The following is a 15706-nucleotide window of genomic DNA, read 5'->3' as shown; positions in this document are numbered from 1 at the left end:
TGAGAAGGAAGAAATAGAAGTTAGTTTTTTGTAGTATGATTCCTATCCTTGGGTATGAATTGGTACAAATATTTTATGTGATGTCTCTGATGAATATCTGTCTCTGAGAGACTGTTGGAACCAGGTGCAGGAAGATAGATCAGAGGGTGTGTAGTTGCATTCAGGAGTCCAGGTTTGATCACCAGCATTACGTGGTCTAAGTACCACACCAAGACTTGGCCTAGACACCATCAAGGTGTGACCGAGGAAGAAAACAAAACAAAAATCAGCCAAAGAATACTGAAACAAAATTTTCATCTTTCAGTGGGAATACCCTTAATAATGTAAGTATTAATGAAAGTCTATCTTATTAAAAAAAATTAGAAGAAAGGAAATTTCAGTTTTCTCCATTAAGCCACTCTAGTGTTTAATTAGATTTGATGTCAGAACAACCTCTTATCTAACTTCAATCTCTCATGCTGTAGTGAAGTCTGTTTTCTCTAATTCTTCATAGGATATTAAAAGCAACTAATCAGCATTATCCATGAAAATACTCGTAAAATCCTCCATAGATTTGAAATGTTAGCACTATAATTGACACTAAGCATTACTCCCAAATATCAGTAAATTTTAAAAGAGAAGAGGGACCAGCAGCTAATAAATGTAGATGACTTGGTAGTATTTAATTTTGATGAATGAGTAATGCAGATGAAATGAAAAGCATTCATCTATTAACTCATTCACTTAAATATTTATTAGGTACCTACTTTGTGATACGGGGCTGTGTTCATAAGCACAAAACTGGATAAATGGTAGAGTGGAAATGATTTCGGTGCAACTATTTGAAAAGCAGAACTTATTATCAGCTCTGCTTCTCAGAAACAAGGGGATGGGACCGCCTAATTGTCGGAGGAGAGCTCTTTCAAATGGCCCTTTGATACAGATGACCATATCTGAAGGTGGGGCTGAAAAGGATCATCTAATTCTTAGGACATTTCTATTTTATTTTTCCAGCTACCTTATTACTGAAATCTGCAAAACAGGCATCAAAATTCCATTGTACATGGTCCCCACACACTTCACCTGGTAGCCCTTCATTGCTGTGTGAATGTTGAACAGCGACCTGTGTCTCCTTGTGTATTTGAACATGTGTGCACATCCATCAGATAAAACTCCAAGAGGTTTATTACTGGAAATAAATTGCAGAGTCGTGCAGCATGAAAATGATATGCCCGGGGAATGCAGAGCACAGGAATACCTTCTGCTCCCTTTCTTTATCACAGACAGCAGAGGCAGAAAGGAGAAAGAGATTTATTCTGAAACCATTTGAAGCTGACCAAGCAATTTATAATAGATGAAATGCTGATTTATTGCTGTGGAGAAAATAATGGGTGTTCTTGCTAAAATGCCATTAATAGCTTTATTGTTCAAAGTGCAAATTATATTCAGCAATTTGTTAGTCCCCTTTTGAGATGGAGTTGAAGTAATTCAGTGTAGGCTTTCTGCAGAAAAAGGAACAAAGTAATTAGCAACATCATAAAGGATTTCATTCACCAAGGTTGGCTGATATTTGAATTCTCTATCTGAACTATAAAGACATACCCCAAAAATTGCACTAAGAACTACAAGATGACACAAGTTTTTTTTTGTTTAAAGTGGAAAAAAAAAAACCCTGAGAAAGTTGATATTGGGGCTGTCTGTTGAGGTGGGATCTGCCTGTCTGTGCCAGTTTCCACAAGGGAGAACAGAACGGAACAAAGCCTCATCCCTGCCCTTTGGAATTTTTCTGTCCCGTGACAAGAGTGTAGTAATTCAAAATTAATTAACATCTATAGCAGGATAGGATTTGAATTTCAAGAGAGCACGACTACACGACATGTCCCAGGAAGGAAAGGATGGCTTCCGAAGGTGACCTGTGAGGTCAGTTTCCCCTCTACCCTGCACTGCTGCAGCCCCGTAGCAGTTGGAGGCTGGTTTGAGCCTGGGCCCCGTCCAGAGAGGAGTGGTGCCCTCCACATGCCCATCCATTGAGTGGACACTTAACTGCATAGCCTGTGGTAGGGTGAGCATAGTTTGCCTAGCACAGCTCTTGTGCCACCTCATGTCCCAGGACAATTATTCTTAGCTCCTCTTCCTTTTATTTTTTTTTAATTTTGGTTTTTGATCACCCCAAGCAGTACTCAGGGCTTCCTCCTTCTGCTGTGCTCAAGGGTCACTCTTGGCGGGGCTCAGGGGACCACATGAGGTGCCAAGGATCCCAACCTGTTTGGCCATGTGCCAGGTGAACACCCTGCAGGTTGCAGCTCTCCAGCCTCCTCTGCCATTCTTTGAAGTGCCTCAGTTATAAATGGTAAATGATCCTGTAACTCTGGTGGCCAGAAAAATTAACCACTCAGCTTCCATGTTGAAGGGAGCACACAGATGTCCTGGTTATTAGTCCCTCGAAAACCCCCAGGCTTTTGCAACCACATGCCACACTTCTTATGGGCTACTCCCAGCCGGTAGCTGCAAGGCGGGATGTGTTAGAGCATGCCCATTCTGCAGAGCATGGTGGGGGTCCAAGTCTTTCCTCCAGTGTCCTCACCCGCAGGCATCTCCATGCACAGGATTCAGCCTTTCCTCTTTCCTCGAACTGCATTGCACTCTGAGACACGCCCACCCTCTTCTGCCTTCCTCTTCTACTGCACGGGGCCAGACCCACACCTCTCCTTCAGAGTTGCCCTGTCTGCTCCTGCTCTCTTCCCCAAACCATCTCTTGTGTAGCTTATCTCACCCTGCCTGCTTTCCAGCAGACCTGAGCGAACACAATGGCCCTCATTCTTAGGAAGTGTTCCGTGGTTAGCTGAAGATCAGACCAGGAAGAAATGGGACCTGCGGTAACAACTTTTTTTAAAAGATTTAGAAAAATTAGATTTATTTTCAGTAGACTTTGAGGCTCCTTTGAGGGTTTATCAGCTCCAAAATAATTATTAATTATTTGGTCCTGGTGATGCTGGTGAAATATCACTGAAACAAGGAAACAGATTAGAAGACTTGGGAAGTTGCCCATTAAGAGGCTAAATGAGACAAATCAGTTTCATTTGGGGTGCCCCAGAGGTGGGAGGGTGAAACTCCTCCCATCCCCAAAGAACCCAGCCCCGGCAGCCGAAAACTTCCAGAATCCTACCGCCGCCCTGCTCATGGCCGATCTCCACATGCTCCGGCCAAGCCTCACCCACGAGTGAACCTTTCCCTGGACCATGCTGCCAGAGGCACACCCTACCCATAGCCCAAGGGTACCTGGGGCAGGGATTGGGGTTTGTGATGGAAACACCCAAAATATGGTGGTGGGGAGGTGTAATGGTGGTGGGATTGGTGTTTGAATATTAAATGTAATCAAATATTGTGAACTACTTTATAAAAATTTTTAAATATAAACAAATAAGTAAACAGAGACAAGTATATGTGATAACATACCAGTGTGGATATGAGACATGGGCAGGAGAGATGCCACAAAGTCACATGTGGATTTGGATGTAGTGGGAGAGAAGGGAGTCAATTTATGTGATCAAGCTGTGCCTCAGTTTCCTCATCTGTGGTATCAGAAGCATAACAAGAGTCACCGAATTCAGTGAGATACTACAGTTTTTAAAAAATCGAGAGTGGAATAGCCCCACAGCCTCGGTTTCCAGCACTGAGTGGCCCCCAATCTGTGGGAATGACCCCTGAATACCATGTGGTAGCCCACCGCTCCTCCCACCCCCAAGAAAACACTTAGAACAGTGTCTAGCACCTTAGCATTCATTAAAATGTGTCTGAATTCGAGTGCTCATTGCTCAGTGGGAGCCCTGTCCAGTGGACCTTGCTGCAGTTGAGGAGATGTGTTCTGTCCACGCTGTCCACATATGGCTGGGCTGCCGAGTTCCAGAAACATGACGACTAAAATTACAAAGAGGGTTTTTAACTTCATTCCACTGAAGTTTGAATAGTCACAGAAGGGCTTGTGGCTACCATTTAAAAGTATCACATGAATCTGAAAGTACTAAGTAACATGAAAGGGTTGGCAAAGAGTCTATCCTTTTATTCTTAAAAGTCAGTGGTGCTGGGGCTGGAGTGATAGTACAGCGGGTAGGGAGTTTGCCTTGCACGCAGCCGACCCGGGTTTGATCCCCAGCATCCCATATGGTTCCCGGAGCACCGCCAGGAGTAATTCCTGAGTGCAAAGCCAGAAGTAACCCCTGTGCATCACCTGGTGTGACCCAAAAAGAAAAAAAAGTCAGTGGTGCTAATGTGATCCCTTGTAAGCGCCCCCATAGGCTTGTCTGCCAATTGCTCTGGTCGGGGATAGCTACAAAGAAGGCTGTGGTCCTGATCACGGCTCCTCTGAGCTGATGGTCAGAGCTGCAACCAAGAGCAAGAGGAGACAGCGTTTTCCCTGACACGGCTGTGAGAAAAATGCTTGAAGGTTTGAAGGAGATTGTGTCTTGGTTTCTACACGGAATTAATAGGTGCTAGAGACCTCTCTTTAATGAGATCTGGACTATCTGCTGTCCATTCCCAGACCAAAAGAAAGAGAAGAGATACGGCAATGCCCTCGATTATGTCCCCCCTTCAAATCCTAGCCAGTACAGCACTGTGATTATATAAGGTCACCGCTAATGGTGCAGCTGAGGGCTCCTGGCAGTTCAAGGACAGCACTAATTGAAACTCTGAGGGATGTATGAACGGGAAGGAGCACTAGCTCCTTGACATCTGTAAGAGAGGATACAAAGGCATTTCTGTGCCTGTACACTGCAACTAGGATTTTTTTTAAATGCTGTTTCCTCCCCACTCCCTTCTCCCCCTGGCCCTGCTCAGGGGGGCCTGGCCGTTCCATTTTCAGGAATGCATCACATTCAAAGGTTGGTTTGTGTCTGGTTTCACTTTGGTCATCCCCCACATTATTGACTCACCAGTTGTGATTTTTGATGCAATTTAAACTCCAGAAGCCTCCGTTGATAAGTAACCTTCATAAGTATGAACTGAGATCTGTCTCTTGGGAGATACAACAAAGGAGGCAATATGTAACACAGCACAAAGAGGAAGGGCTTTGGAGTTCATCCTGAGAGCAATTTATAGTTGGTACCTCCTGTGTCTTCAACCCATGCTGGTTCTCTTATTTTTAAAAATTTTTTATTACAGTTTAAGTGAAAGAGTTACAATGATGTTCAAGTTTCTGGTTTTGATGTACAAAGATACACCATGACTGAAGTGTCCTTGACAGTCCCCCTTCTCTGTGTCTACTCCGATCCAAATTACCTTCCCTTCTACCCCTGGCCCCAGTATTTGTTGATCAACAGTTAAGGTTTTTATGCAGGCTGTTACCTCCCTTAGCACCACCCATGTACTCCAGACCCTCCCTTATGTTCCCAGGAAGCTGTTCATCCCCTGCCTTCAACTTGTCATTCTCAGACCTGTATCTGAGATTTATTATTGATTGATATTGTCTATGCCCTTGATTGATTTCTCTCTATAGACAGATGAGTGAGAACATCCTGTATCTGTCCTTCTGCCTCCGGCTTATTTCTCTCAGCCTGATAAATCTCTGATTCCATCCAAGTAGCACCGTAGCACTGTCGCACTGTCATCCCATTGTTCATCGATTTGCTCGAGCGGGCACCAGTAATGTCTCCATTGTAAGACTTGTTGTTACTGTTTTTGACATATCTGATACACCACAGGTAGCTTGCCAGGCTCTGCCATGTGGGCGGGATACTCTCAGTAGCTTGCTGAGCTCTCTGAGAGGGACGGAGAAATCAAACCAGGGTTAGCCATGTGCAAGGCAGATGCCCTACCCACTGTGCTCTCGTCCCAGTCCTTCCATCCAAGTAGTCATAAAATTCATGACTTTTTTTTCTTATTTCTGCATAATATTCCATTGTGTATAAAACCTACAACTTCTCTAATGATTTATGTGGTGTTGGATCTTTGAGTTGTTTCCATATCCTGGCTATTGTACTAAGAGTTGCAATGAACATAGGTGTGCACATATCTATTCTAATTAATAGTTTTGTGTGTAGGGAGTAGATAGTTGTGGAATAGTTGGGTCAAATGGAAGCTCCATAGTTTTCACCATGCCTAGGAGTTAGTTTTGTTGGGTCCTTTTTTTGCCATTTGTTTGGTTTCATGTTCATCTTCCTCATCCACAGTGAAACCATGCAGTCTTTAAGTCTTTGTCTATCACTTCTTTATTTCAGTGAGCATAATCACCTGAAGGTCCATCTTTTTTGTCCCAAAGGCAGTATTCCATTATCTTTAATTACAGAATCATACTCCTTTGGTTCTACAAACCAGAGCTTCTTCCATCATATGTTGCTGAACATTTACATTGATTCCATATTTCAGCTACTGTGAAAAATGCTACATGAACATAAAGATGCAAATATCTTTTCAAATTAGTGTTTTTGTGCCCTTCAGCTAGATACCTTAGCACGCTATTGCTGAATACTATGAATTTCTGTTGTACTAAAGGAATCTCCAGGTCCAGAGTAGCCACTGCACTGCATCATATGACACTCCTGCCGCGAGGGTACCAGAGTTCTTTGCTTTCCACCTTCTCGTCAACAACTGCTTTCCACCTTTTTGGTACAGACCATTCTCACCTCTGTGTTCACACATGATTGTAATAGAATGACCAGGCCAGAGCAGACACGTTTTTAAGTGTGGGTTCCATCCACTCCCGTCTGAGAGGATGGTCCTCTGTCTCTCTTCCCCTGTGGGCTGTTGGAATTGAGATCAATGGTTCTCAGTTGGACCCGTATTCCTACTTGGAAAAAAAAATGAAAGTAGGGTGGGGCGGGGGGAATAGCACTTTCCTTACTCCTGTAGGGATGCCATTCCAAGTCTGATGTTTTTCAGCCTTCCCTGGAAAGGATTTCTTCTTGTCTCATGTGGAATACTTATTTACCTGCCACTGGCTAGCTGCACCTCCTCTAAATTGCAACCTTGAAGTTAGTGTGCTGTTCCTAGGCAGATTCACACCCAGAAGTAGCTTCTCTACTTCGTTCCATCAACCTGAGGAATCTCTTTGTGAACCTTTTTTTGACTCTTAGCTCACTTTATGGTATTTTCCTCCTTATTGATCTTCTGATTTAATGCTTTAATTTAGCATGTAGGTTCTTTGTGTTACTGTTTTGGATTATTCATGCCATGCTAGATTGAATACTCCATAAAATTTTTTTTGAAGTAATATTTTGTGAAAGATGTTTCACAGACTCAAAAAGGCTCATAAAGACCCTTATATTTATTTTGCAGAAAGAAAAAAGATAAAAAGCTGAGCTCTTAGGGTAACTACCCAACTCAGTCCCTCCCAGCTTAATCCCCAGTTTTTCAGGAGAAAATGGCCTGTTCTTTAATACAAGAGGAGGAAGACAAGCATAATTTTTTTTCCTAGGTGATTGTCTGGACCATTGATGGTACAGTTTAGGAGGTTGATAGTATTCCATGTCATCACTTTTTAAGGATGTGAATTTATGTGCTCTTGGAAGAATGGCCTTTGGGTTGGCCTTGCACAAACTCAATGCTGCCCTGGGACTATGAATATGCATTTAGAGAGTGCACCCTCGGTTTGTACCCTGGATTCCAACACCCCTGAGCAGAGGAAGGGAGAGAGGTGATGGGTTCTCCTCGTGTCCTGTTTCAGCAGCCTGTGGGAAGGCTTCTGGTATAGTCTCTGACAAGCTGTGAACAGCAGAGCAGAGAAAATGTGAGATAATTTAATTGAGGATCTTGGTGAGAGTACAGCTGAAGATCAGGGAGCAGGAACATGGCAGGAAAAAAAGGGGCATCAGAGGAAGGGATAAATTGTGGAATGACATTCTGAGGACAGTGTGAAAGGTGCTTCCTCATTTCTCTGACAGTTTGGGTCAATGTCCTGCCCTCACATGCTTTGCAAAAAGAGAAATAATTTATTTTTATTACTGCCCCATTCTTGTTATGGCAATCTTTAATATCACATATAGTAAGCCACCCATTTTTCTGTAAGAGGCTAACTTTTTCCTTTCTCTGGGCTTGGTATTCACAATTTCTGCTCTCTCTACCCCCTTTTGGAGAAGAAATCATTTTCTTTCTTTTTTTTAAGGTAGCAGTAGAAATATAAAACTGTGAACAAAGTGTAGTTGTTTTAGTTGGCACACTCTTTGGAGACTATTGCAGGCCTTTTTTTATCTTTATTCCCAAACATTTTTAATTTCATTTTATGCATCATTCCTTATTGTTTACTGTCAGACAGTCTGAATAAAAATTAAGTGATATATTACCATAATCCAGTATTTTAGTTACTAGCAATCCCAGGCACTAAAAAGTTTCAAAATAAGACTTACTGGAATATTATGGCATTTGATTGTTCAAACTGAAGTAATGCCTCCACTTATTTTTCAATTTTCCATTTCTTTCCATGTTGAAATCAGTTGTTGATTAAGTATGTGTGCTCACACAGCTTAGAGTAAGGTCCTAGAAGAGGTGGATTTCAGCTTTAGATCAAGTTGGAGTAAAGGTAATTTTAGACACTCTATCTTTGTATATTCCATTCTAGAACACCTTCATCCCCAATGAGAGAATTGGTGCCTGAGCACAAATCATCATCTTTAGTCCTTGAGGACAGATTCTAAGGGTGCTCAAACACACACACACACACACACACACACACACACACACACATACACACACGCACTGGAATAACTATAACTATAACACAGTGTTGGAACATCACTTCTGTGTGTCTCTGGGTCTCTGAACCAGCATTGTGATGTAAAATTCTACCCCAAATTCACTACCCTTAAATTTAATCATTTAAAAAGTCCCATATCTTTAAATTCTGAATTCTTCTTCAATGTGTATATCTTACGTAGAAATTAATGCATGAAATTTAGGACCAAAGAGATAATACAGCTGGTAGGAGATTTGTCTTGTGCGAGGCCAACCCTTGTTTGATCTTGGGCATCTCATATGGTCCCCCGAGCACTGCCAGGAATAATCCCTGGGTACAGAGCTAGAAGTAACCCCAGAAAATTTCCAGGTATGACCCAAAAATTTTTAAGAATTAAAATTAAAAGTTTATTTTCATTTTAAAGCAAAAATTGTAACTTCCAACTCCTATTCAAGTTTCCTGTGTTCCCAGTCCCACCACAAAAATACCACACTTGAAATTCTGTTGGAAGTCACAGAGGAAAGGTCACAAAACAACTCAAGGACATTGTCATTTTTCCCACCAGTCTCTCCCTCACTGCTTTCCACACCCATTTGCCCCCTTCTTGCTTGAAACTAGATGTTTCCCCTCTCTGTAGATCCATTCATGTCCTTTAGGAGGACAGCATCCTTTTCTCTTGATGTCAGCCTCCCTTGCGGCTAAGTAAGCCAAGTTAGCAAGAGAAAGGCTTCATGATAAAACTCATATACTTATGTTTAGATGGTTTAAGGACCCTGTGTGTGTATCATTCTCACTTAGGAAAACGTTACTGCCTTCAGATTTTAAAAGATTAACTGGCAGAAAGAGATCCTCTGGGACCTTCAGAGAACCTTGTCACCCATTTCCCTGCATTCTGAAGGAACTCTGATGATGCTTTAAGTGTTTTGCACTCTAAAAGTTTTTTTTGTGAGAACTAGTTTATTAAAAAGCCAACAGCATGCTAGTTTTGTAAACACCTTTTCTACCCACTCCTCACCCCCACATCCTCCCAAGTTTATCTCCAAATGCTTTATATCATCCTAGCACTTAAACAAGATTGCAGACATTTTCCTCTAAGCTAGTAGCAGTTAATTACCTATCTTTGTCTGTGTTTCAGCACTTAATACTATTTTGACAGGGGTTGCATACTCTCTGTCTTTCTGGAATTTTTTAAGTGCTCTTATGAGTAATTTGAGAAATTCCAAGGATAGATTAGATGAACTGTTCTTTCCTTTGTTGACTTTTTATTTTATTTTAAAAACATCTAAAGAGGACCCACTATGTGTCAGACAGCAAACTTTCATCACTCCCACACACATAGTCTCATCTCTTCTCCCAAATCTATACCTCGCATCTCCTCAGCCGGCTCAGTGTGTGTGTGTGTGTGTGTGTGTGTGTGTGTGTGTGCGTGCGTGCGTGCGTGAGCGCGCACGTGCTGGGTTGGAGGGCGCTTGTGGGGAGGGAGTCAGGAGGTTAAGAGAGTGAAGCAGAGAGGTTCTGATTTCAGAGGGTTGCATTCATTTTTGTAATGAGCAAATCTGAAAGTGTTTTGCTGCTTCCCTCTTTCTTTGGTCCATGAAAGTCCTAGTTGGTTGGACTGGCAGCAGTGCTGCCAGTCGAGGGTGATAACTGCTTGGGAAATTTCAACATAAGTCTGTTCCTATTTCTCTTTTTAAAAACAAAACAAAAATCTGTGTTTGTTCACCTGCGTTGTAGGTGAATGGGAGACTCAACTCACCCAGTGGAGTATGTCAAGAAGGATTACGGTTTTATTTATGTTGCTTCTAGAGTGTGTGTGTAAGAAATCAGTTTTATTACTCTCTTCAATGGGGCTTACTCAGCCGGTCAGCGTTGCGGCGTCTCAGCCTGTCATTCAGAACAATGGTGTTTCTGGAAATGCTTTCCCTGCCAGAGGAGTGGAACCTGCTACCAGTTGCTGCAGGCCCAACCAGGATTTCCTTTTCCTGCCCCTACACTGCTTTGCTCCTCCCACCGCCCCGAGTTTATCAAGAATATCTGCCAGTGCCTCATTCAACCTCAGGATAAACATCTTTCATTCCCCGCTCTTCTCTGTGGTGCCAAGACTTTCATTTTTTCACTTCTCTTCTTCCATTTTCCTTTCTTCCCTTATAGGGTGGGCTAGAGCAATAGCACAGCAGGTAGGGCATTTGCCTTGCACACAGTCGACCTGGGTTCAATTCCTCTGCCCCTCTCGGGGAGCCTGGCAAGCTACCGAGAGTATCTCGCCCGCAAAGCAAAGCCTGGCAAGCTACCCATGGCATATTGGATATGCCAAAAAACAGAAACAACAAGTCTCGAAATGGAGACATTTCTGGTGCCCACTCGAGCAAATTGATGGACAACGGGATGACAGTGCTACAGTGCTACCCATGCTCCTCCATCCCACGTTTCCACTCCTTTAGCAAACATTCATTGCATACCTTCTGAAGGTCTCGCACTGTACAAAGTCCCAGGGATCCTAAGTTACAACTTTTCTTTGTGTTGTACACAAGTGACAAATTGGACGTTTCCAAGAGACCAGCCATAAGTATCATTTTAATATCTTCAGACGAATCATCTCCAGCTCTCTAGATTGGGTTGCTCACAAAATATAGATATGTGATACATATAGATATAATCACATCTAATACGATGATAGATATGTATTTTCCAGCAAGAAGATTTTTCAGGACATTCATCTAATCAAATATGTAAGTCCTCAGTAAGCCAAGATATAAGAAGTGCATAACTAGATAAGACACGGTCCTTTTCTCCGTAGAAGCACATCGTCACAAAGAAAAGAGTTCTCTCCTGAGTGTTAAGCTGCAGCAGATCACAGGGATATGCTGAGGAGCAGAGCTGATGACTGAGCTGGATGGAGACAGGGTTTTAGTCTGAGACAGTGTCTGACAGTAGGCTTTTGGACCAGCCAGTGGCACTAGCCCACAGTCAGGGCCTATTACAGGGAATGACATTTAAGCTGTTCTTTATAGGAGGAGGCAATCATTGTCTAGAAGGAAAAGCACATTCTAGCCAGTGTTTCCAAATGTGGGGAAATTTAATGCCTATGGAATGCTGGAACAGTGCTGGGGCAGTCTGGAGCCTTGGGTGCAATTGGGGGTCACCTTCTGTGTTTTCATTTAAAGAATCCCCCTTAGATTTCCAATGGGGGGGACTTCATTTTTTTCCTCCTGTAAAGGGGGCAGTAGGGCCAGAGAGATGGACAGGTCAGGCTGCTCTCTTCCTCACAGCCTACTGAAGTTCTATCCCCAGCACTACATCTGGTCCCTTTAGCCTGCCAGGAGCGATCTGTGAGCACAGAGCGAGGGGTAAGCTCTGAACACCACCAGGTGTAACCTGTACCGCCCCCCGCCCAAAAAATATGAAGTGGAGGGAGGCATCAGTAGGCCAAATAAGTTTGGGAACTTTCACTGTATCACTGTCATCCCGTTGTTCATCGATTTACTCGAGCGGGCACCAGTAACGTCTCTACTCCTCCCAGCCCTGAGATTTTAGCAGCCTCTCCTTACTCATCTTTCCCAAGGATTGGAGGCTCTTTCAGGGTCAGGGGAATGAGACCTATCGTTACTGTTTTTGGCATATCAAATACGCCATGGGTAGCTTGCCAGGCTCTGCCCATGTAGGTGGGATACTCTCGGTAGCTTGCTGGGCTCTCCGAGAGGTGTATGTGTGTGTGTGTGTGTATATATATATATATATATATATATATATATATATATATATATATATGATTTGTTGCCTACTGTCTGAACTCCATCAAATATGGTGTGGTAATTATGGAAAATGGGTAGGAAGTGTCTTATAATGTGTCACAAGGCTGCGGTCTGGAAAGCAGCCTGGAGCGTGGCGGCTCTAGTTTGGGAACCTCTGTTCTAAAGAGTGTGAGCAAAGCTGGGGTCTGTGGAGGTGCCTGCAAGTCTCACAAGACAGAGTCAAGGTACCTGAAAGGGAGGAGTGGAAGAGATGGGTTCCTCCCCCCTTTGCCCCCCTCAAAAAAGAGAATAGTTTGGACTGGGGAGATGGAGCTCTGTGTAGGGCCCAGGCCTTGTAGGAATGAGGCCCTGGGTTCAGTGTCTCTCCCTGCAAATTGAAAAGGTGAGGAGTGGGCTTTACAGGGTGGGGAAACTTTGCATGATTTTGGACAGTTAAGTTAAGATCCTGGCTTTGAAAGGGCCTCTACCACCAGCCATGGGTGGGATGTTCACTCACAGAGGGAGAAACTGGGGAAGGAAAAGAGGGGGAAGGGCTGTGTGCGGGTGCCTGAACACAGCAGGCAGCGTGGAAAGGAGGAAAGAAGCTGAAAGCACTAGATGAAGGGGAACCACAGACACGTTCCTTGTCAAGGTGAGGCCACCAAGAGGCAGCTGTCAGTGATTCTTGAAGGACTCTCGTGTCTCCATTTGTCAGCCATGCAGATTTCAGCAAGTTATTCCACCCTCCACAGACCCCAGATTTCAGCAAGTTATTCCACCCCCAGACCCCCAGTTTCTGCATCTGAGAAACAGGCACATTTATACTTAACTGGTGAGGCTGCTGTGAGGAATGACAGAGGTGATGGTGCCTCAGTGTGGATAGGTGTGGAGCCCCGTGTGAAGTACGAGAATCAACAGCCAGTGATGATGGAACTTGTTCGGTGAACAGGTACTTTACTTAGCATTACTGTAGCACTGTAGCACTGTCGTCCCGTTGTCCATCGATTTGCTCGAGAAGGCACCAGTAACGTCTCCATTGTGAGACTTGTTTTTACTGTTTTTGGCATATCGAATACGCCACAGGTAGCTTGCCAGGCTCTGCTGTGCGGGCAGGGTACTCTCGGTAGTTTGTTGGGCTCTCCGAGAGGGACGGAGGAATCAAACCCGGACGGCCCACCCAAGGACGGTAGATACAAGGGCCAGGGGGATTGCCCCATAGCTGGAAGACTGATTCATGAGTGGAGGGGAGAAGGCAGATGGAATAGAGAGGGGATCACTAAGAAAATGATGGCTGGAGGAAGCAGTTGGGATGGGAGATGCATGCCGAAAGTAGATAATGGACCAAACATGATGACTTCTCAGTGTCTGTGTTGCAAGTCATAATGCCCAAAAGTAGAGAGAGAGTATGGGGAATATTGTCTGCCATGGAGGCAGGGGGAGGGTGGGAAAGGGGGGGTATACCGGGGATATTGGTAGTGGGGAATGTGCACTGGTGGAGGGATGGGTGTTTGATCATTGTGAGATTGCAACCCAAACATGAAAGCTTGTAACTATCTCACGCTGATTCAATAAAAATTTTAAAATTAAAAAAAAAAAATTGGCTGCGTGCAAGGCAAACGCCCTTCCCGCTGTACTATCGCACTGAGCTGTAGCTTATAATATTCTTCCAGAATAGAAACAGCTATCATCCTGCATCCTCCAGATGAAGAACTGAGGCAGAGAGAAAGTTGCCGTGGTAAATGGGTAAAGGAGGGCTAGGAAGCAGGGAGGCAACTTAACTACAGCAACCTGCCTCAGGGCTGTCTCCGTTCTTGTTTCCCTTCATTGTAGCATTTCCTTCCCACTCCCCAGCCCCCAGCTGCCAGAACTTTGTGGAGAGCTAAAAGAATAGGGGTATCTGGTGCCTGATCTTTCTGGACATCTCTTGTCAGAGGACCTGGACCTGTCCCTGTCATTGACTCATTTCTTCAGGTCTCAACTCCAGGCACAAAACTGAATGTGCCCAGTGAATCAATAGTGAATAGTAGATGAGTGAGTTATCTTTCCAGAAAACACATCCACGTTTTACCTAGCAGATAGCTGTCAACCAAGAAAGCAGTAACTTTCAGGCCAGTGGGGAGTTTTTGGTTTTTGGGGGGGTTTTTTTGGTTTTTTTTAGCACAGTTGTCCCTTTGTTCATCGATTTGCTCGTACGGGCACCAGTAACATCTCACAACTTTGTTGAGACTTCTTGTCACTGTTTTTGGCATATATGCCACAGGTAGCTTGCCAGGCTCTGGCATAGCGGGTGAGATACTCTCTGTAGCTTGCCGGGCTCTCCAAGAGGGGCGGAGGAATCGAACCCGGGTCAGCCGCGTGCAAGGCAAACACCCTACCTGCTGTGCCATCACTTGTTCCAGCCATGCCCTGGAACAAGTTTAACTGTCTCTGCTCATGCCCTGTCGGTTTTTTTATTCAGTCTCTCTTCCTTTTTATTCTTAATCCTATTTTTCTAACAATGATGATCATGATGGGCTGGAGAGATAGCACAGCGGGTAGGGCGTTTGCCTTGCAGGTGGCTGACCCGGGTTTGATTTCTCCATCCCTCTTAGAGAGCCCGGCAAGCTACAGAGAGTATCTCACCTGCTATGCCAGAGCCTGGCAAGCTACCCGTGGCATATTCGATATGCCAAAAACAGGAACGACAAGTCTCACAATGGAGACGTTACTGATGCCCACTCGAGCATATCGATGAGCAAAGGGATGACAGTGATGATGATCATGATTGTTCACTGGAGAAACTTGAGAAAGTCAAGAGAAATGTTCAGAAAGAAGATGGAACCTCTCAGGACACTCTCCCTTCACAGCAGTAACCACTGCAGACTTAGACGATCTATCTGGTCTTTTCTTCCTACATACACATAAAATATGTTTGGATACAGGGCAGGAATGGTAATGTGTTTGGCGAGACATTATCCATAGAAATGGATACCCTCTAATGATCATGCCCGTATAAATTCTCTCAAATGATTGTCGTTCTGCCTCCTTTTCATTTTAAATAGAGAACTATTTGGGTAAAGGCTCGTTATCCTGAAACTCTTTCAGTCGGTGTAAATTTTAAGTTCTTGTAGAGGTCACCTGATAAAACTGATTGAAATTAGGTTGATGAAATTCCACAGAAGTTTAGCTACTCTGAAAGTCTTTTTGAGAAACACGTCAGGCTATCTCTTAATATGATTCACATGGGCTTTCTCGTTCGGGATCATATTCCCAGAGTCAGCATCCTAGGTACTGAGTCAAATAGCCTGAGATTCTATCTCTGCCAGGAGGTGTTAGGTGACTGGAAAAGAGG

The 15706-nt window shown here is 43.9% G+C and overlaps 1 protein-coding gene across 3 annotated transcripts in view; it reads left to right on the top strand.

Moving 5' to 3' along the window:
• Positions 1-15706, top strand: part of BACH2 (BTB domain and CNC homolog 2) — a 418079-nt gene that overhangs the window by 160521 nt on the left and 241852 nt on the right. The gene's annotated exons all lie outside the window — the stretch shown is intronic.

This window comes from Sorex araneus, chromosome 4 (assembly GCF_027595985.1).
Source record: "Sorex araneus isolate mSorAra2 chromosome 4, mSorAra2.pri, whole genome shotgun sequence".
In the NCBI taxonomy this organism is placed as follows: Eukaryota; Metazoa; Chordata; class Mammalia; order Eulipotyphla; family Soricidae; genus Sorex; species Sorex araneus.
This window is presented reverse-complemented; position numbering and strand designations above follow the sequence as displayed.